Genomic DNA, 21,711 nt, shown 5'->3' on the forward strand with positions numbered 1-21,711 from the left:
ATTCTAATTTAAAATTACCGAAAGTTAACCGATTCAATCGATTTTGAGGGAAAACAGGTACAGGTCCCTCTTCATCGGGAGCAAAGAAATCTGCAAAACAGTTCGTTGCTCCTGATGAAGGGGGACTTGTACATGTTTCCCTCGAAATCAATTGAGATCTTGACTAATTCTATGCCAAATGTTTGCTAATTTTATGTTTCATTTTGGCGGGTTTATCTTCTGTTTTGAAGATTCTAATTATTTCATTTATATAAAAACAGGATATCATATCTCTTAAGGTATGAGATTATAAGGAATTATTCCATTCCCCATTACGTGCTGTCCCAGTGTAAATGATATGTCCAGCTGGCAATCAAGAGATCCGTGGTTCGAATCCACCGGAAACTGCAAATGATATTTCATATTTACCGGCCCTGACTACAGAGGAAGGAACAGAGGGGACGCTTTCCTTCCACCATGGTTGACACAGTCCTGGGGAGCTAGCGGTTTAGTGATACTTCCGCTCACGACAATTTCTGCACAAAGAAACATTCAAACATTGTTGAATGGTTAATAGTAGACTGTATAGTTTAGTGGTATTTTCGCATAAATTACATCTTGGTTATCTTTCGATAACTTTCAACAACGATTTTAATTATTAATTTGTTTAATAAAATTCTAAGTTATTGGACTTCACAAATATAGATTTTAACAAAATGTTATGTTAATTGTGAAGAATATGTAGGGTTTCCCTTATTTTGCATAAAAAATTATTTTAAGTTTGATACCTTTCCTGAACTCCTCCACTTCCCCTCGCATTTCCTCGCCAGGATGTAAATTTAAAGTTAAGTGAAGTGAGTATTTAAACGGGTGAATATCTTGAGTTTATTCAGAGCGTGTTTTCACTAGCCAGCACATGTTACGTTGCTATTTCGCTGTTACGGTAGTATGCCCCATAGCCATTTCGGTTAATTTTCACGCCTGTTAGGTTTTGTTGAGCCAACCTAAGTTTGCCATACTTTAGCGTGCTAATACAGCACTCTTCTATTTAGACTTTGAATTGACTTATATTCTATGTTTAAGTTTCACCGCAAGTTGACGTTATTGAGCACGAAAACCGTGCCTTTCTGTTATGAGTTGGAATTAATAATAGGTTATTTTCATCCTTCTTTTGTGCTGGTATTTCATTCACGCCTATGCGAGAATTCGCCAATTCATTGTAGGATCTAGTTTAGTTGATGTGGAATAGAAGAGACAGATCTTACCATAAGAATTTTACATTTCTAAAAGAATCTACATTTCAGATCAAAGACAGATCTTACATTTCTTAAATAATCCACATTTCAGAGGTAGATCTTACATTTCTAAAAGAATTCACATTTCAGAGTCAGATCTTGCATTTCTAAAAGAATGAAGAAACAGATTAAGGCCATAAGCAATCAAAGTATTTTTAAAATGTCAAAATATTGCAAGAACATAACGCCCTTTAAAAAGTTCTGAATAACTAACTTCTGTAAGCGCAAAAATATATACATTTATTTCGATCTACTTCATAGTTTTTTCGCTATTTTTATTTTAGTTTCCAGATATTAAAATATTTTAAACTAGCAGCTATTCGGCCAGCCTTCGTCTGGCTTTTAAATGTACCGGGAAAATGCCTGAAGGGAACACTAAAAGTTAAATTGAAAAACTACACAGAATTTTATTCTGCAGAACAACTACATAAAAAAAAAACCACAAATTAAAAAAAAATGTATTACATATAAAAAAATTACAATGAAATAAGCAATATCCCTTAATACAAATATCAATTATACTAATAAATAAATTAACCAACTTCCCGTTGCCTTCTCTGAACAAACGTCCAGTATTCAAGAGAAACATTAAATTAAAAATCTGCACAGAATCATCGCCCTCACTTTTCAAGTGGCAACAGTGCTGATTTTCAACAGTCAGAATTCCAGTATACAATTGAATGAAAAACTGTTGCCCAAACCACATTTCTAAAAGAATGAAACTATTCAAAATGATACGATAAAATCGAAAAGATAAAATTTTAAAAAATATAATTCAAATTTTAAAAAAATCGCTTCAAGGTGCACTGGCTCTTGTCTATATGTACCTATATACCAAATTTCGTAGCCCTGGATCTATTAGCTTACGCGCAGCACAAACGAAAGACACACAGACTCTTTCTTTTATTATATGTGGAGAAAAGTGTGTTTTTTGTCATTCACTTAGTACTGTAATATGCCTTCGCTCAGCGTTATAGATAAACAATTAAGATTTTTAGCTTTTTTTTTCTCTCAAAATAGGAAAAAATTGCGTAATTAAAATTGACCTACGTTTAAAAATAATATAATTATATTTTTAAAAAAATAACAAACTATACAAACATTTTTTAACATAATAAATTTTAATTGAAGATAATTTCTAAAACTTTCAGACATAATAGTTGCCCATCTTAAACCCACTTAGGGTTTATATAATTGAAAAATAATCACTTAGGTTTTTATATGCTTTAACTGACAAATGAAATTACCTCAAAATCCTATAGGCAAATTTCAGATGTTTGTGAATTTAGATCAGTTAGTTCAAAAAATGAAGCAAAGTTGGTGTGCAGACCAGATTGCAATCTGATGACAATGAGCTTAATATTCAAATCTGAAATGGATAGTTGTTATTTATTATATTAATCAGAGAACTATTAAACTACCTAAAATTGCTTGTGCTGCCAAAATGTGTATACTAAAAAATTTGAATTTGTTAATGAACGCATACAGAAGCGTATTTGAAGTCAAAACTTTGCAATGTGATGACTAATTATAAATATACAATTATGCATGCTAAAATATTTGTTATTCGGCACATAGGTCAGCTTAAGTTTTTTAAATATGGCAAAGCATGCGAGGGCTATCTGCCTAAGGAGGATTCTTTCACGGAGGACTTTCTAAGGAAACCTATATCTCATTTACATCATTCTTAAAAAAAAAAAAAAAAAAAAAAAAAAAAAACGAAAACCAGCGATGCAGCCAGTCCATTCGCGATTTAGCGGTCTTAGCCATTCGGCCACTGGTGGGGCCTATTTTATTCGGCACATATACTGTAGTTGCACGAAGCATAACCCGATTTTTGATTGTGTATTAAAAATAATGCACGCAATTTTCATTCAATTTATATTTATATCTTATGTAAAAATTTCATATATGCTAAATTATTGTAAATCATTTTACTCGAAAAATATAGTGAAACGCATAAAAAATTAAAAATATGAAATTTATATATATGTGCATATTCTTTTCCCAATCCTGCTTATGGCTTCTAATTAAACTACGCAAGCTTACAAAATTTGGGTTGTGACATTTTTTTTAACTTTCGTTAAGTTTAAGTATTTTTTAACTTTCGTTTGAGTTTTATGCATTATTACTGAATCGGAAAATGACGTTAATTGTTTCCCACCACGTCATGAAGTTTTGAACGTTTTGAATTCGTTCAAATTTTAAACGTTTTGAATTCGTTCAAATTTTAAACGTTTTGAATTCGTTCAAATTTTAAACGTTTTGAATTCGTTCAAATTTTAAACGTTTTTTGGAAATCGCAACTTTCAAAATTTGTAAAAAGTAGATAAATTACGAAAATGTGTGTTTTTAAAATAGACTTAAAACGTTTTTTCTAAGAATTTATTCTTTATTTTAGCTTCTGTACTTCTGTGTGTATTCTACGCACAAGACAATGTAAGTAAAATGTTATATTTCCATTTGTCGAATTTCTCGTGGACCACTCATACTATGTTTCTTATTCCCGATGGGGTTTATCTCTGTGTAATGTCCAGCAATAGTCAGCCGTCATTGAAGTAGTCCATTTTTATATACCTTCTTCCAGTTCTTCGATGTCTTGATGAAATTTCTCACCCATCTCTTTCCTAAAGCGACTCAGCGTTCCAGGAATATGTTCCAAATGTGAATTTATGTAGTGAACCTTTAATCTCACGGAACAGCCTAAATTTTTGTACTTATACAGCTTGTTCTCGACGACTGATTTAAGTTCAGGTCTTTTTTATTGCCCAGAAACTAGGTTACTAAGTCTTTAAAAGCTCCCTTTCCTCTACTTTTGTTTGTTTTTCAAAATTACATTCTTTCAGTAATTTTCGGATGTCAGGACCAGTAAGGACATCCTCTTTTAGTATAGCTGTTGATGAGGCTAGTGACAATGATGAATGCTACCTGTTTCTGCCTTTGTTGATGAGGCTAGAAGTTTGTCCCAAATGTATTTAAAACATTGACCTACTTTTGATAAGGCTTTGACAAATTGCTTCATCAAATCTAATTTAATATGCATATGAGGAAGGAGAACTTTATTTGAATCTATGAGAGCTTTTCGGAGCATTATTTTCGTTTCAGGACATCTTCGATTCAAAACATTTTGTACATTCCCTAAGGAACATTTAAAGGGGAAAGGAGGGAAGGGAGAGGGTTTCAAGGGACCCAACTACCTCCTAAGAATAAAAATTAAAATTAATGGAAATAAATATCGGCTTGGCAAGCAAGTAATTTCGGTTTTTTAGTGTGAAATTAAATTCAGTTTTTTTCTATACAAAAAATGAACTTTAATCAGTCGAATATCTTCCACTCTGTTCGATGAATTTTTGCCATCTTTTTAGTAGCTTCATGGATTGAATTGGATTATTTAATTATGGCAAAACACACGAGGGCTATCTACCTAAAGGGAGGGATGCCAAACAAATATTTGTCGCCAAACTGCTAATGTTTTGGAAGTTTAAGAAGCACATTTGAATGCTAAGGACTGATTTTTACATGATGTTCTGGTAGTTTTTCACTTCCTCAACCAAAATTTGAAGAAGAAGACAAATTACTGCTGTTGTGAAGAATAGCAGCAACTTTTTTTTGTATTGTTATAAAAAAACACTACGGATTCTGCAAGAAATAATAATATTGGTTTATTTAATTATGGCAAAGCACACTAGGGCTATCTGCCTAAGTGCCTTCATGGAGGACTTTCTAAAGGACACTGGCTCGTATACTCGTTACACATGGGGAAAACCACAAAAACGCCCATGCAGTCAGCCCGTTCACGGGATTCGAACCTCGGACCGAACTACCAGGGTTCAGCATCTTTACCGCTCGGCCGTTGGTGAGCCTTAGTAGCTTCATGATTCCGTGCTTATAGGAATGGTTTATATCAGCAAAAACATCAACCAAATGCGATGTGAGGTCACCGTTACTACTTAAATTTTTACCACTTAAGTTTTGTAAACTTCGAAATACATGAAAATCCGATGATGCAACTCGGGGATATACGAGGGAAGCGATATCACTTCCCAATCAAGCTCCAGTAATTTCGTACGCGCTACTGAAGATTTGTAAGGCCTCACATTTTCATGGTGAAACACGATTTCATTTAGATTTGCCAATTCTGGCCTGACTGCTTCCTTCCGCTTACAAATAGCCGGGTAGTAAAGTTAGTAAAGTCCCTGAACACTGGTAGTTAGTAAAGTCCCTTAACTCGGTCCGAGGTTCGTATCCCGCCAATGGGCTGGATGCATGGACGTTTTTGTGATTTCATCCTCCACGAAGGCATCCCTTCTCTTAAGCAGATAGTCCTCGAGGCTTTGCCGCAATCACATAAAACAAACCGAGCATTTCTTCCGTCAGTTTCATAAATTGTTGGCAGTAAATATCAGAGTTAATCGTTTGGTTGCTTGGAAGCAGCACAAAATGCAGAACACCTTTGTAATTCCACCAAATTGACAGAAGGATGTTTTTCTGATACAACATGATCTGTGCTGATTCATCGTGCTTCGATCATAATCTTTTTCATTAATGTTATTTTAGGTGATACATTTTTCCTCATCAGTCATAATTGCTCAACATTGCATTACATTTAAAATGCGTATAACAAATATTGATTCGCTATGTTAAATGAATTTCTTACAACTCATGTGGAATCATCGAGCTTCTTAACAAGTCCTCCAATTGTTGTGCGGGATACATTTAACCTTTTCGCAATCCCTCGCACAGTTATATGACAATTCGATTCAATTACGACTTTAACATCAACTTCAGAAGGTCGGCCAGAACGATGATCATCTTCAAGTGAAAAATCTCCAGAATAAAAAATTTTAAACCAATTCACACATGTATTCTGTTAAGCAATCAATACTATAAACTTCACATATTTTTTTTGTGATCTTCAGCTTCTTCCTTTCTGAAAGTAAACTATGTCAAAAATGCTCAGTTTTGTACCGCATGTTCAAATCGATCGTAAACTAACAGTTGTAAATAAAAATACACGGAATTTGCTTCTATAGCAAACTAAAAGTATCAGCTGCCAAATCTCAAAAGAAAAAAAGAATATAAGATTGACAAATAATAGCGAATGAGAAAACGAATATTTCCTGGCTCTCCCTAGTCATCGCTTTTAAAGGTACGGAATTATTATCGCATTCCTCCCTCCCGTACGTGCTTTAAGTGGTAGTACGTCCAGCTGGTGGTCAGAAATCAGTGGTTCGAAACCGCAATGGCATAACTAATTTCCCACGTTTCCTAATTCCAGAAAAATCTAATAACTCTACAAAATCATTTTTTTTAGTGTTTGAGTACTAAACTTTTTTATTTTAGTTTAATTATTGATTTCTTTCCTTTATTTTATATAACTCTTGATCAAATTTATCTTTATCTGATAATAAGGGAAGTTATTTAATACAAATGAAAAAAGGTTGAGTTTGTTTTAATAAAGCTCACGAATTGTTAACCGCGTCTAGAGAGGATCAAAATTCTCGTAAAATATACCAGCATAACACCGAAAACTTTCATTAAGATCCAGCACACTTGTTTTGCAATATAAGACAATGCTGAAGTTTTCTGATAAGACGAGTCAAATTTTTTCTTACTGCTCAGATCTGAAAGTGCGTGCACTCTGTAAATAATATTTCCTTCGCAAAGGAATCAAATCTGAAGCTGATCCCAGTTTGCAGATTAGAGTACTTCTGTAATGATATGAAATAATCAATTTTTTAAAAATTTCTACTTAAATTTCACAGTCAGAATATCTTACATTTATTCCCATTATTTTATAAGGTATTTCTTTCGTCTTCTTAGCATGCCTTCATGGTGCAACGGTCAGCACGCTCGGTAAGTATTTGAGATATCCGAGTTTCGAGTCCCGGCGGAGGCATTGCTCATGTTTCACGTCTCTCAGCATAAAAAAGCCCTAATATCTATCGCTACAGTAGCGCCCGAAGGAAAAAAAAGGTGGTGGGTAATGATATTCCATCACCAGGATTCGGCGACCCTAAACCCCAGTCGCTCTTTAAAAAGGGAAGTATATAAGGTATTTCTTCCGTCTTTTTAGCATGTCTTCGTGGTGTAGTGGTCAGCACACTCGGCGCGTATTCAAAGGGTCCGAGGCTCGAGTCCCGCCAGGGGCACTGCTCATTTTTCACGTCTCTCAGCATAAAAAAAAATCCTAATATCTCTACAATTTGACTTTTTGAACTATTCACGTCCAAGAATTTAATGTGGAACAAATAATAACAAAAATTAAAATTAACCAAAAGAGCTATCATATACTGCTTTAGAGATTGAATAAAAATCAGTAGATTCGAGGGAAAATCATACATAGATCTTTCTTCTTCAGGAGCAAAAACTGTTTTTGTAGAGGTGTGAGGTGCCACAAGCATTTTATATGAAAATGAATGTGAGGAGCAAAGCGAAAACGAATGTAACGCCATCCGTTGAGGAACACTGTAATAAAACGTGAAAAAGCTGATATTAGAATTTCAAAGTATATGGAAGAACTAGATTAGGATTGATGTCATTAACTCAAGAAAATAAAGTTTTATGAATTTGTGAATATGAAAGGTTTCAAGGAAATCCATTTCCCCAAATAAAGAAATTTTATGGATAATTTTACCAAAAATCTACGATTAGCTATCGAATATTTATTTATTTTGCTTTTCCGAGCATAAGATTGATGTCTCTTGATGAGAAATTTTAATAGTTATTTAGTTTGGCTGATTGCTATAATTACTGAGAGTTCAAACATACTGAAATATTATAGAAGAATTTTGTTGTGGTGGTTAAGAATTTTTCGGGTTGAAAGGTGTAAGACAATCTTTTAACTCATTGTCTTTCTTCATTTGCCAATTTTCTTAATCACTGTCAGCCATAATTTTGTAATTTTATACTAAGTCTTCGTAAATACTAAGTGGCTTCTGATTACTCTAGTTAGCTTTAAATCACGCTTTTAATCATACCGTTAAAAAACAAAAACTCTTACGACTCTTTAAGCCCTTTTAATGAAGCAATTTGACTCAAATTTGACACCAAGCAAAGCCATACGGAACATTTAATTTAGAATTTTGAAATTTGAAATACTTAAAAGTATTACTACTATACTTTCGGAATTGAAACTAACAGCAGAATATTATTCAATTAACGTTTTTACCCCTTTAATGTGCACACTTAAAGTGCTGCGTTAATTCCTTTTTGAAGTTTACAAACATTTCTATAAGCTGGCTTTAGGTCCTGCTTTTAATAATTCCCCCAAAACTCTAACGTGGAATATACGGAGAATATTACATGATTTAAGCTCTAAATAAATTCTTTTTAGTTGTTCGAATAGCTGACAGCATTTTTCGTATAATGGTTGATATCTAACAAAATACCTTTATTTTGACGATATTATTTTATGAAAGGAATCAAGCTTTTCTTCATTTAACTAAATGGAACCATTTAGAATTCTTTGAGCCGCCTTGATCAGTTAAATAATTAGCATTGCTGGCTGCTGTATCGTTGGGCCTGGGTCTGAATCCCGCAGAAATGGGGACACTTAAAATATATATCTAGAGCCGAAAGTTTTTCGAATGATTTGATGGTAGAGGAAGAGGGCTTGGAGTGCTTTGGACCCACCCCGGGGGATTCTCCTTCAAGATAGGAATGGAAGTAGGCAAAGACGTTAAGTCACATATGGTGCCCAAGACCAACAAGTCACAACAACATATTTCTTTGAAAAAAAAAAAAAGATTTACAATTCTTGCTTCCTTCGTTTATGGAGTACTACTGCTATTAGTTTCTTATTGTTTCTTCTTTAGTCTTTATTCTGAAGTGCGCAAGGACAGTGTCAGAGAATGTAGTGTGATAATATTTAGCGTCATCCCTCAAATTAGGATTTAACGTACAATATTATTTACCATCTGTAATGAGTTTCTGCTCAATTCCGAACCCAAGAAACTTCTTAATAATTTTACAGCAATTTGATTTCTTTTGCTCTATTTTTTTAAGCAATTTGATTTCCTTTGCTCTAATTTTTTTTATCTTTTATTTTTTTATTTTGCAGCTTTTGCTTTGTCATAAAATTCTTTACTTCACAGATGGTTGATTTTGATGTCTTCAGCTTTTGAACTACTGACCGATAGAAATACCCATTCTCATAAATTTCAACCGTCTTTGCTAAACCGGATTAACCGTTTTCTTATTTTGTTTCCCACTGTTTCAAAACTGCTGATTGATATCAAATTGTCAGTGCTGTTTAAACTGTTTCAAAGTGTGAAAAACCTTTGGTTTGATTGTTTTGTAGTGTTTAAACATAGCACGTTTTTTTCGCTTTTGCCATCTCAATCATAAAAGTGAACTAGTTCATTCTTAATAGCTTTCGTTAAGTGATGTGCCTTTTTATAAACGGTTCAAACATTTAAAATTACGCTGCTATTGTTCTGAAGGAAATGAGTCGCTGTTGCAATGGAAATTTGAAAGATTTGGGCATTTATCTTTATTATTTCACTCTTAATTAATATAGTTATTTCCCTCTTATGTGAGACAATTTTCATATATATCTATTTTATCAATTTGAAGGTGGCAAATCATGTTTTAATGATTCCCAAATGTACTTAACAATTAATAGGTTAGATAATATTTCATATAATTATGAAGATTGTAGCTAATTATTATTTACTGTTTTATTCAGCTTAAAAGTACTAGCTTAAACTCGAAATGATAATTTTAATTATTTGATTTTATTTATAAAAATGCTTTCATTTGTCACTTGAATTACACTTAAAATAATTTAATTGCTCCGGCATGATTTTTAAATATTTTCTCATTACTTTAATGTACTGAATTTCCCTTAGTAACAGGCTACTGAAAAAAAAAAGATATCTGCATCCTCGTTACGTTTAGTTAAGTTCTGACAAGGTTAAAGCGGTCATTCACTCGGATGATAAAGTGCACTTAAAGAAGAAAGCTGATGTCACTGGTTTTGTACTGAATAATGTTATGGGTGAAATCAAAGCTGAAATTAGGCGTGACTAGAATTCTATTCTTGTAACTGAACATACGTAATATACTTAATACTGATTATTTTTATGTTGTAAGATTAAAGTAATTTAATGTTTCAGCTGTACGTTCAACTTTCTAGATTACAGTCGTTTTATCAGTCTTGACTCTAACTTAAAGTTTAAAGAATACGGGTTTAATACAAGAAGAAGAGACTTAATTTAATCTCTTATATATATATTTTCCTTTGGTAAAAAGTACGAAATTAAATTTTTACACGTTCACCTGACCCTTTTACATATGTTTAGGAAAATGTTATACTCATTATATAAAGTAAAACACAAAACGTTTGACTTACGTATAACAAAAAATTGATAGAGATATTTAATTTTCAAATTTGAGATTTTTGAAGTCGTTTTCAGTTTGCTTTGGGTTGGTTAATAAATAAAGTAGGATAATTCGAAGTTTATATTTTTTTTCCTTAAGTTTCATTCAGTGATACTCTTTCGTGATTAATTAATGTCTAATGTTCTTTAATTTATACTTTTATTACAACTGGTATGCCGAAAGTATTTTGACACTAATTTATAAAGTTTGAAATTATAGAACCACATTACAAATATTCTGGTGCAGTTTTATTACTTTAGAATCCCAAAACTAAATATATACAAGAAGTTCATTAAACCAGAAATATTTTTAGCCCAAATGGGAGTTAGCCCAAAACGGCTATTAGTCTCGAAACCGCATTTTGCAGCGAATCACTTTTCAAATTGTTGCAACCAAATATGAACTCCCTGTATTATATTTAAAGAAACTAAACAAGGAAGAATCTACCTGAATGTATGTATATTTCTTGCCCTGTGAAAAAATAACGGTACCTAGAGTCATCAAATTCTGAATAACATAGTCCTCCACCCGAACATGGGCACCTGGAAGTCCGAATTTTGAATATGGAATTTGTTTTATTATCTATTTCATATTTCGTCAGACATTAAAGGATTTTTGAAGAATTTTCGATTCTTTAATGTCTAATGAGACATTCTATCAGAACTGTCTATCAGAAATTCTAAAGATATGGTCTTTTTAAATATTTTTAGCCCAATGTGGCGTTAGCCCAAATGCTCTTGAAACGTGTATGTGTCTGTAAATGAACAAAAAATGCCCGTTTGGGTGTAATATAAAATCTGAAAGTTTTCAGATTTCTTTTATTTCTAATTTAGACAAATAAGACAGTTCACAATATGACAATACTGTAGTCTGCCAATACAAAAAAATTTTGTAAACAAGAACAGAACAAAAATTTTGTAAGATTACCTGAATGTTTGAAAAAATTCAAATGATGCGCACAAATGCTCGTTACATAATCCGTTAATATCAGAAATCTTATCCATAAATGACGTTTTCTTTTCAGTTAAGTACAAATGCAAACATTTCACTCTTCAGTTTATGTACGGCCCCTGAATGTGACGTCCAAATTTAAAACTATATATATCGGTAAAACTTCGTCACACGGAAGTCACACTTTGTATCTTGTTCTTTTTATAAATGAATATCAAATTTTTCTAAATCTGAGTATAGGGAACGGGTTAACGTATAAAATATGAAATTTCGGGGTAGTTTTTACAAAATGAATTTTTTTTAAATTTAAAAATGTCAAAACATGATTAAACTTTATTTAAAACTATTTTGTAAGTGGAGGTATATGTGTTTATGAAAATAAAGGCGGGGTAAAGATTTTTTGTAGAGACGGTATATAATTTTTTGCAAGCAATAAAAGCGGTAGAAAATCCTGGAATCTACAACGCCGTGTTGTGCTAGTTTCAAAAGACATTATTTTGCTAGGTTCAACTTTTCTCAATTTCAGTCATTAATATACTTTATCACAGAGACGAATATGATAATTAATGCAAGTTACAAAGTTCCACAATACAGCTAAGAACTGATATCCCGATATTTTATATACGCGTTTTTTCAAGTACAGACATTATCTTCTGGATAATACTGTAGATACAATAAACATGCTACTGCGCTCTTATTGAGCTCTTGTTTATATAAAACTGGATGTAATATAATAGTTTCCGTATTTCTAACAGTTTTCGTGGCATATATTGGTTGTGCATCAGCGGCTAAATTTTGAGGCCTATATGAGAATATACCAAATATAAAATCGTGTAGAATAGCAGCTTGTAACTTTTTTCTCTCCTATACTCCTTAATAAGGCTTTGTAATATAGAATACTCTTAACTCCCGTTTCAAATTTCTAACTCATTCCTAACCCCTTACCGTATTCCGGCAGTAAATCTTATTACGTTTTTAGTTTAATACTATAGAATTAATAGACTGCTATGAATAAATGAAATAGATACTGATTGTTACATTTAAAAGGTATATTCTGACTCCTTTTAGCATGCTTTCGTGATCTAATTGGAAGCATACTCGACGCGTATTCGAGAGATCCAGGGTTCGAGTTCCGGCGAGGGCATCGCACAGTTTTCATGTCTCCTGCTCCCCCCCTCGAAAAAAAACACCTAATGATTCTACACATTATTTGTTTCAAATACGTGTGATAACAATATTTTAAACCAAAATATAATACCAATGTTTTTGAAACGGAAATCAGAAATTGAGTGCATTGATGAATTTATTCGCTATCGATAAAATCTAGATCTATACTAAAACCCTAAGTATTTTTATATAATTTTAAACCACAGTAAAACACTATAAATGAATATAATTATTTAAAAATGAATTAATATGTAACTTTATACATACTAAACTTAAAACAAAAATTAAGACTCGTTCACGAAAGGTATTGTCCTCAACGTGAGTAGTATAAAAATGGGGGTTCTGCATCAGGTGGATCAGTGGATCAGGGGGCGTGGTCAATGACATCACAGAGGGCGGGTCCAAAGGCAACGTCATCACACTAGGAGGCGTGGTTTCGAGTGGAGTTGAGTTGTTGGTAGACTGCTGGTTGAGTTGTAGACCTCCTGCTTTTCATTTAAAGTTAGTTTTTTTTAATTTGGCAACGGAGTCATGGCGTCCTCTAGGGACGAAAAAAGAAAATAATGTATTTAGGAATTGCTTATGGCGTCCTCTAGGGATGAAAAAAGAAAATAATTTATTTTAGAAGTTTCTTTTAAAAAAAAAATATTCTATGATTCAAAATATAGAATTGAACTCTCAAACAAAATATCTCACCAGCTCAGTAGTTTGAAGATTTTAACCACTAAGCTGATGTGATACATTCAGATTCAGGTAAAAAAGCCTATTTAAGAAAATGGAATTTGAATCGACTCATCAATTTATTCTGATACTTTTATCCTTTCTAGTTTTAAATGAAACTTTAAACTTATTTCTTAGGTTTTCTGTTCATAATAACATATTCATTTACTGTCATATTTTTTTAATACTTAACACGTTTCTAATTTGTAATATTTATTTAATTTCCACATACTATTTTTTTTTTCATACCTTTCATAAATTTCAGCATACCCTGATTTTTAACTTATATGTTATATTTCACAAACGTTCCCGCACATGCTGTTTATTTGTTACATTACTTAATTTTAGATGCAATTTAACACTTTTTTTAACGTTATAATGTTCAATATATTCTGAATTTTAACTTCATTTACTTTTTTTAAACCACTCTAGTATTCTATACACACTTTAACTTAGTGATATGAAATTGTATTTAAAAAGAAACGTTTATTTTTCGTGATCTTAGTTCTTTTACTAAATTTTCTACAGAATTTCTAATTTCTTTCACGTGTTTAACAATATCTTCCTTACATTACCGAATATTTTTTAAAAAAACTTAAGTCTATAACTGTTAATTGCTTTTCTTACGTTCATGATTTCCCTTCTGTGTTTATATTTCTTAATTCTAGCTTAACTTATTTATTATAATGTTTTTATTTCTGCCTAATCACTCGTAATTCCAACATTTTATCCCTTTTTATTCATTTTAACGATATGGATTGTTTTCATTTACTCCATATTCAAATATTTCCTTACAATTTTTATAATACTTGTTTTTTTCCTCGATCATAATAGATCATCTACAGGTTTTACTCAGAAATTTTCATTCACAACTTTACAGTTTAATACCATTTATATCTAAATGTATTTCTTTCTCATATAGTTTTATGGTCTTCAAAGTTTCTAACATCATATTTAGTTTTAAATCCCGATTACCTTTAAGTGTGTTGATAATTTTCATTTCTAATTTTACAACCACGTTCAGTGTTTCATCCACACATACCAAAATATTTCTTACATTTTCTGATATTTAGTCTATGTCATATTTCAGTACTTCAAATGAATTTACACTGCTCACACTATTATTTTTTCATGTTTTAGAGACACTAACTATACTAATTTTACTATTTTTCCTGCACTAATTGCATCTATGTCAGCACTCATGCTAAACTAGCAATTGTTTTGCATCACATGCATAAAGAAATTCTTAAAACCAACTTTTTCAATATCGTACTCAAATTACTGTTTTCCAGATGGGAATTACCAGTATTCTTTGGTTTTACTCTGTTACATCTTTTTAAATTTTAACATCTTACTTTTAATTCTAACATACATCTTTTAAACAGTTTTTTCTTTTAATGATAGCCTTACCTTATTTGTTCAAATTAATTCTTTCATTCACCTTCTTTACTACCTTTCAGTACCTTCATAATTCACTATGCAAACGCAATGTCTTTCACTGACATTCTGTTTAATAATACCACAAGTTTCCTTAATTGACAAAAAGGGAATTATTTCTCATTTCAAAATAGAACTACTATATTTTTGGACAAACATTACCTTTATCCATTCAAGCCACCCCTTAACCTGTAACTGACGTAGCGATAGGAAAGGAGATTCTTATCATATGCTCTTTCGACATTTGAGGTTTCTAGAACTTCTTTGACAAGTATATCAATACCATCAGAAAATATACTTAACACTTTTACCCAGTTTAAAGGCAACATACTGTTATAAGAATGGTTTTAGTTAAATTTATAACACAAATAAACGCATTTTGTGCTAAATAGGCATAAACATTTAGATTCAGAATATTTCTTTTTAATCCGATGTAAGACTTGAATTTCATTCATGATACGGATTGTCTCTTGATTTTCTTTTTGTTTACCTTACACTAATAGAAAATTTTTATTTTACAAGTTCAGCTTTTAATGAAATAGAAATACAAACTACGATACACCTGCTGTTTTTAAGAAAAGGAACTTTGATATATTTCTGGAAATGTAAATGCTTTTAGAGTTTTCTTTCAATAACGTTGATTTTCATTACTTTACTAACTTCAATAATTCTCTTATTAGCTAATATGAATGAAAGAAGATTGTCAAAAATGTGACACAGTATAATTCTTACGAACATATGTACCTTTACCAGCATACAGATATTACCGATTGAAATGAAGAAAGATACAGATATTTTACTCCAATCTACATTAAATTAAAAAAAATATTTAAACTTTCATACATTCCAAAGAATAAACGAAAACTCAATAGATATTGTCATGTTTGTATATATGAGATAAAAATTTTATGAATGTTATCTAAAGTAATGCTTAGAACTTCATAAAAGCGAACATTCACTATGTTAATACACATATCATCAGTTATTTACATTAATCAATGTAATATTAATCATTACATGTACTATATGCATATATATTTAAAGTTTAATTGTCTTACAATTGAATAATTAACTATTGAGAGAAAGAGGTTCATATCTTACACTATTTAATTCACATGGAACAAATTTTTCCATCAACCACATTGAACCACGTTTATTAAATTCGCCAAAGCTCTTTTATTTCTGCATTTTCACACTCACGACACATTTTAAATGTAACTATTGATTACCATTTCAAACACCGATATCATAACTCAGTGTAAAACTACATCATAACTCATTTTTTCCCTACTAACTACAATTTTATATATTCAAGAAGTACATCTAAGACATGATCATTTTCTATGTTCTAGCAAATCGATTCAATTGCGAACATACTATTAAGACTTGCGATTTTAGAAGACTTGCATGTATTAACGATGTCAACGTTTCTTCGTTTTTGTAAGATTCGTATCAAACCATGTCGCATTCGAATGGGGTGTAAGAGATCAGTTTTTCTTTTAAACACTTGTAAACATTATCTTAAGGTTATTGTTGCTATTCCAAATTTGACAGTACATACAGAAGTGAAGGAAGATCCTTGATAAGCGCTGTAGACTTCACGTTATCATGATAACGTGCAGCACTCATCAAGGGTCTTCCTTCACTTCTGTATGTATTGTCAAACTTGGAATAGCAACAATAACCTTAAGATAATACATTCTTTCGCGTATGATTATCAGAGTTTTAGAAATTTTCCATTACTCTATCATGATAAGTGGATGATGCTTTTAAGATTCACCTTATGCATATATGTAATATCGAGGTTCAGAATAACAACATTAGGATACTATAACTCTTTCTCACTATCCTATCATGATTATTTTTACACATATGACGCCGGAAAGACTGGCTTCACAAACAAGACATGACAAGAATGTATTACGATAAGTGTTGATGAAATCATTTCGTTAATGTATGTTTTAGATAATTTTTGCTATTTAAGAATGCTACGTATTTCTATATCATTCAGAATTGTCGTTAGATTCAGAAGCGAATATGAGGAATATATGTGATACAGAGTTAAATGTGGAATTATACGAAGAATTTTATTCACGAAGTGAAGCTGATATTTTGCTAGATGAACTATCAAATTATGATTTTAAAAATATTAGTTTTGAAATTAATGGGACTCAGTATGTTCCACGAAGAAAAGTACTCGGTTTTGGTGATGAAGGACTTAGTTACGAATTCTCTGGAACGAGTATTTGTGCAGAACCATGGACTCAAACTCTTCTAAATGTAAAAGATTATGTTGAAACGATAACTGGCAAAAAATATAATTTTGCTTTATTGAACTATTATCCTGACGGAGTGGCGAAAATTTCAACGCATAAAGACAATGAAACTTGTCTCGAACCTGAAAGTGATATACCTATCATCAGTTTAGGTGCAAAACGTCAAATGGTATTTACCAGGCGAAATTTCACATCTCGAAGCGTGGACTTAACTCATGAAACTCTCCTTGTAATGAAACCCCCAACGAATCAATTTTGGATGCATGGAATACCCTCTCAACCTGACGTTAAAGATCCTAGAATTAGTATCACATTCCGAAACATAAAAATTTCGAAAATTAAAAAACGACGCTTGGAAGATAATGAGGATGAACTTCCAGAGGATGATTGGTTTGCCCACTATATGAAATCTGTTCCTGAAAATATCTTCATGCCGAATAATCGAGAACAGAAAAAAGAAAGTTCGAAGTTGATTGCACAGTGGACTCTTGTTTGGGGATATTTTGTGTCCATAAATCAGTTTGAAAACAGAATGAACATTCATCTACGTGAATGTGTGGAACAAAATAAAATATTATACCCTACTACACGCGGTGTTGTTATAACTCCTGCAACATGGCAAGAATTTTCCTCAAAAATATATGAATTTAATCTTCTCTATACGAGTGCCAGCATCATTTGCAATAATGAGTTGGTAGTTTTCAACAAAGAAGGTGAGTGTATTTTTCAACAAGTTTTTAAACAAGATGAAAATTCTTTTAAACTAAAACCTACATACCTAAAAGTAAACTGTGATATTTTAAAAAAATTGAAAGAAATTATTCCTGATGTATCTAATACTTTATATAAAAGTATTTTTGAAATTATTTTACCGTTGCAAATCAAATGTAAAAACAATTGTTCGGATATGGTAAGTGATGATGATGAACTTTTTAAAGAACTCATAAACTCTATCAAAACTGAATTAAATTCAGTGATAAAAAAGCTATATAAATGCGAAGGTTGCATTGTAAATCATCCTTCACAAACAAGACATGATTGCATTATAATAAGTGTTGAGGACAGAATTAAATATATTGGTGAAGATATATTTTTATGTATTAATTTTAAAAATATAAGAGCTTCTTTAAGGCAGAAAAAAATGTTTCATTTATTTTGTAATAGGTTTTTTGAATCGAAATGTTATGAAAATTATAAAAATGCACTAATATAAGTACAGCTATTCTATTTAAATTTCAGTCTTTGGTTGATGTTATGAGTATTTTTTTTTCATTATGTTTTTTTAATAGAAATATATTGAAATTTTAGTTTTAATTTTAAAGCAAACATGTATATCAAATATCAGTAAATGAATATTGTTGTTAATTTGATATTAACTAATGAAAGAAAATTCTAAGTATATTTTATGTAAAATACAGAAACTTGTTCTTTGGAAATAAATAAATGTATTTAAATAGAAAAGCTTCTTGGTGAAATGAATGTATTTTTATTTTTTATAACAATTTTTTTTAAGTATTGTATGTTTACAGTGCAGTATATGCTTCAAGTGATTCACTCGTGTTGAAAATTTAAGAGTTTATGAAGCGATTATTCGCTGAACTTATGTGATATACTTGTAAGGTTTCTTGAATACGAGTAATCTGAAGAGATATTTGAAATCTCATGAAAGAAACATCAGATGTAGTGTATGTTCTAAGAAATTCAAGTTTGTAGTTTGAAAAGTCGCGAAGCATCTCGTCTTAGAATTTTGTAGTGAATAATCACAAGTTCTTTTCATGTAAAAAGGATATGAAAACTTATAAAGTTACTTTTAAGAGTAAATCGTGATAAAAAATATTTAGTGAGCATAAGAATTTAAAACAATATGAATCTTTACATCGTATTGAATGTTCGGACATTTTTTTCAAGTAAAACAGAATTTGAAGAAAATCTCACGAACCTTTTTTTTTTTTTTTTTAAATTTTGCTGGTGTCAAAAGAAACAGAAATATGCTGATGATGATGTTTTGAAACAGCATTATACTTCTCTTCCTATAAATTGTATCCATTGTTTACAAGTGTTTAAAAGAAAAACTGATCTCTTACACCCCATTCGAATGCGACATGGTTTGATACGAATCTTACAAAAACGAAGAAACGTTGACATCGTTAATACATGCAAGTCTTCTAAAATCGCAAGTCTTAATAGTATGTTCGCAATTGAATCGATTTGCTAGAACATAGAAAATGATCATGTCTTAGATGTACTTCTTGAATATATAAAATTGTAGTTAGTAGGGAAAAAATGAGTTATGATGTAGTTTTACACTGAGTTATGATATCGGTGTTTGAAATGGTAATCAATAGTTACATTTAAAATGTGTCGTGAGTGTGAAAATGCAGAAATAAAAGAGCTTTGGCGAATTTAATAAACGTGGTTCAATGTGGTTGATGGAAAAATTTGTTCCATGTGAATTAAATAGTGTAAGATATGAACCTCTTTCTCTCAATAGTTAATTATTCAATTGTAAGACAATTAAACTTTAAATATATATGCATATAGTACATGTAATGATTAATATTACATTGATTAATGTAAATAACTGATGATATGTGTATTAACATAGTGAATGTTCGCTTTTATGAAGTTCTAAGCATTACTTTAGATAACATTCATAAAATTTTTATCTCATATATACAAACATGACAATATCTATTGAGTTTTCGTTTATTCTTTGGAATGTATGAAAGTTTAAATATTTTTTTTAATTTAATGTAGATTGGAGTAAAATATCTGTATCTTTCTTCATTTCAATCGGTAATATCTGTATGCTGGTAAAGGTACATATGTTCGTAAGAATTATACTGTGTCACATTTTTGACAATCTTCTTTCATTCATATTAGCTAATAAGAGAATTATTGAAGTTAGTAAAGTAATGAAAATCAACGTTATTGAAAGAAAACTCTAAAAGCATTTACATTTCCAGAAATATATCAAAGTTCCTTTTCTTAAAAACAGCAGGTGTATCGTAGTTTGTATTTCTATTTCATTAAAAGCTGAACTTGTAAAATAAAAATTTTCTATTAGTGTAAGGTAAACAAAAAGAAAATCAAGAGACAATCCGTATCATGAATGAAATTCAAGTCTTACATCGGATTAAAAAGAAATATTCTGAATCTAAATGTTTATGCCTATTTAGCACAAAATGCGTTTATTTGTGTTATAAATTTAACTAAAACCATTCTTATAACAGTATGTTGCCTTTAAACTGGGTAAAAGTGTTAAGTATATTTTCTGATGGTATTGATATACTTGTCAAAGAAGTTCTAGAAACCTCAAATGTCGAAAGAGCATATGATAAGAATCTCCTTTCCTATCGCTACGTCAGTTACAGGTTAAGGGGTGGCTTGAATGGATAAAGGTAATGTTTGTCCAAAAATATAGTAGTTCTATTTTGAAATGAGAAATAATTCCCTTTTTGTCAATTAAGGAAACTTGTGGTATTATTAAACAGAATGTCAGTGAAAGACATTGCGTTTGCATAGTGAATTATGAAGGTACTGAAAGGTAGTAAAGAAGGTGAATGAAAGAATTAATTTGAACAAATAAGGTAAGGCTATCATTAAAAGAAAAAACTGTTTAAAAGATGTATGTTAGAATTAAAAGTAAGATGTTAAAATTTAAAAAGATGTAACAGAGTAAAACCAAAGAATACTGGTAATTCCCATCTGGAAAACAGTAATTTGAGTACGATATTGAAAAAGTTGGTTTTAAGAATTTCTTTATGCATGTGATGCAAAACAATTGCTAGTTTAGCATGAGTGCTGACATAGATGCAATTAGTGCAGGAAAAATAGTAAAATTAGTATAGTTAGTGTCTCTAAAACATGAAAAAATAATAGTGTGAGCAGTGTAAATTCATTTGAAGTACTGAAATATGACATAGACTAAATATCAGAAAATGTAAGAAATATTTTGGTATGTGTGGATGAAACACTGAACGTGGTTGTAAAATTAGAAATGAAAATTATCAACACACTTAAAGGTAATCGGGATTTAAAACTAAATATGATGTTAGAAACTTTGAAGACCATAAAACTATATGAGAAAGAAATACATTTAGATATAAATGGTATTAAACTGTAAAGTTGTGAATGGAAATTTCTGAGTAAAACCTGTAGATGATCTATTATGATCGAGGAAAAAAACAAGTATTATAAAAATTGTAAGGAAATATTTGAATATGGAGTAAATGAAAACAATCCATATCGTTAAAATGAATAAAAAGGGATAAAATGTTGGAATTACGAGTGATTAGGCAGAAATAAAAACATTATAATAAATAAGTTAAGCTAGAATTAAGAAATATAAACACAGAAGGGAAATCATGAACGTAAGAAAAGCAATTAACAGTTATAGACTTAAGTTTTTTTAAAAAATATTCGGTAATGTAAGGAAGATATTGTTAAACACGTGAAAGAAATTAGAAATTCTGTAGAAAATTTAGTAAAAGAACTAAGAT

General features: G+C 30.9%; 1 protein-coding gene across 1 annotated transcript in view; it reads left to right on the forward strand.

Annotated features, from left to right (window-relative positions):
• Positions 1–21,711, forward strand: part of Ddr (discoidin domain-containing receptor 2) — a 933,786-nt gene that overhangs the window by 98,153 nt on the left and 813,922 nt on the right. The window lies entirely within an intron of this gene.

This window comes from Stegodyphus dumicola, chromosome 12 (assembly GCF_044657685.1).
Source record: "Stegodyphus dumicola isolate Sdum_Otavi_A_Nest chromosome 12, ASM4465768v1".
NCBI classification, from domain to species: Eukaryota; Metazoa; Arthropoda; class Arachnida; order Araneae; family Eresidae; genus Stegodyphus; species Stegodyphus dumicola.